The 2,157-nt window shown below is 56.8% G+C and overlaps 1 non-coding gene across 1 annotated transcript; it reads left to right on the forward strand.

Annotated features, from left to right (window-relative positions):
• The first annotated feature begins 216 nt into the window (after window positions 1-216).
• On the forward strand, window positions 217-289 carry TRNAG-CCC (transfer RNA glycine (anticodon CCC)). Its single transcript has one exon. It is a non-coding gene; the product is annotated as a tRNA-Gly (tRNA).
• The last annotated feature ends 1,868 nt before the right edge of the window (window positions 290-2,157 follow it).

The following is a 2,157-nucleotide window of genomic DNA, read 5'->3' on the forward strand; positions in this document are numbered from 1 at the left end:
CAGCTGTCGCATCCATCTCCCTTCTGCTCACTGATCAGGGGCGGTAACCTTCAAAGCTCCCTCCCTGCAGCTGCCATTTAGCCGAATGGAATGGACTGAGGTCCTGGCTGGGGTTACCCGGGAAGGGCAGGAGAGGGTCTATATTCATCAGATGGGTTCAGTCAGCTGAACTTGACAAGGGACCCCAGGGACCAGGAAGGCCTGGAACGGGGGACTTCCCTGGTGGTCCAGTGGTTAAGACTCTGCACTCCCAATGCAGGGGGCCCAGGTTCGATCCCTGGTCAGGGAACTAGATCCCGCATGACGCAACTAAAAAGATCCTGCACACCACAACTAAGACACGGCGCAGCCAAATAAATAAATATTAAAAAAAAAAAAAATAGAAGGCCTGGAACAGGACAGACTGGGGACTGGGCTCTTGAGGTAAGAGAGACCCCAGCTGGAAGCCAGGGCTCTGGACCTCTGGGTGTGGGCACCACTGGCTACAAGCATGGTCGTGGCTCTTTGCAGAGGCACTAACATGTCCTAAGAGCCATACAAAGACCCATTCATGATCCATGGAGAATTTTTACAGCAAAGGTAAAAAGAAACATTTCATCTCTTCATTCCCATCCCATCTCTGTGCCCCCAAGCACATGTGGGGATGTGGCAGCTGGAACAATACAAAGGTGGGGACATCAGGGTGGAGGGAAGGCTGCTCCTGAAGGGGATAGTCTGGGCCTCAAAGCAGGGCTGAGCAGCTGCTCGTCTCATGCTGGGGCCCCCAAGAAGGAAGACTGGCCTCAGCTGACCCCGTACCCTCCCTCTGCCTGAAACTTCCTTGTACTCGCCCTGCTGCCTGAGACCCTCAGCAATTGGGTCAATGGTGATGGTGCTGAGGCCCTGGTGTTGAGGTGGGCAGAGAAGCGGGAGCCCACAGGCCTCTTTACTGCACCTACAACCACTGGGACTAAGTAAGTCCCATCAATTCCCAGTTCTCAGGAGGCAGTTCCTGGGGGCGTACCAGGCCTAGTTGCTCTTATAGTGGGTACCTAGGGTTGAGGCCCCAAGGGCTAGCTGTACACAGGCAGGGGCCCCTGTGCCTGCCTCTGACTGACTGGGACCTTGGGAAAACCCCTTTCCCTCTATGACCCAATGGGCCAGAGCTTTCCAAAAGGCGTCGGGTTGTCTACTTTCCTTCCTAGAAGGGCCAGGACACAGGTGCAGATAAGGAGAGCTGAAGAGTAGGTGAGAGGGATAAAAACCAACAACCCCACTAGGGTGGGGGAGGGCTCTAGAGGGGTCCTGAGGAGGCAGTGCAGCCCAGGAGAATGGTCTTTGGGGGAAACCACTGGAACACAGAGAAAAGTACTTGGCTCCCTCCCTAGTCTCCCCACCCCCATCCTCACCCCAGTCTTTCCTTCCCAGAGGAATTTCAGTTGCCTCTGAAAGCACTGGAGCCTGGGATTTCCCTGGCGGTCCAGTGGTTAGGACCCTGCGCTCTCACTGCCGAGGGTGCGAGTTCGATCCCTGGTGGGGGAACTAAGATTGCACAAGCTGCGGGGCACAGCCAAAAAAAAAAGAAAAAGAATGCACTGGAGCCAGGCTGGTCCATTGGCAGCAGATGCTGCCTCTCTCCCAATGCCCTCCCACCCCCCACTGGCTCTCAACCTCCGTTCCCACAGCCCAGCAGCCAGGGAGCTTCCTCACCTGCTGCTGCCTGGGTTCCCTCCTTCTTCCGGGCCAGCAGCTGTTCCCAGACAGCTGGATCAGAGTAGGACACTGCATCCCGCTGAACTGCCACGACTCCCCCCTTCCCTGGCCGATAGCCCTGCTGGCCCACCACAGCCCTGCCTTTCAGAGGTCTTTGACCTCAAATCCTGAAGACCCACCACAGCTGTGGACTGCCTGAACCCTCACGAGGAGCAACAGCTGCTGCTGCTCCCAGGCTCCTCCAGGGCCAAGTCCCCTTGCCTCCTGTCAGTCTGAGGGTGAGGTGCCAGCCCCTACCCTGCACATCCCCCTAGTCTTTTGGGGCCTTGTCTTCTGAGAACCTTCTCCCATAACACCACTGTGGCCTGCAGGGGGCCATGGGGCCCTGTCCTCTGCTGACCCAGTCTTTGTGAGGCAGCAGCCAAAGTTAACTTCCAAACTGAAATCTACCTGTGATCCCGCCCT

Source organism: Eschrichtius robustus, chromosome 12, assembly GCF_028021215.1.
Source record: "Eschrichtius robustus isolate mEscRob2 chromosome 12, mEscRob2.pri, whole genome shotgun sequence".
NCBI classification, from domain to species: Eukaryota; Metazoa; Chordata; class Mammalia; order Artiodactyla; family Eschrichtiidae; genus Eschrichtius; species Eschrichtius robustus.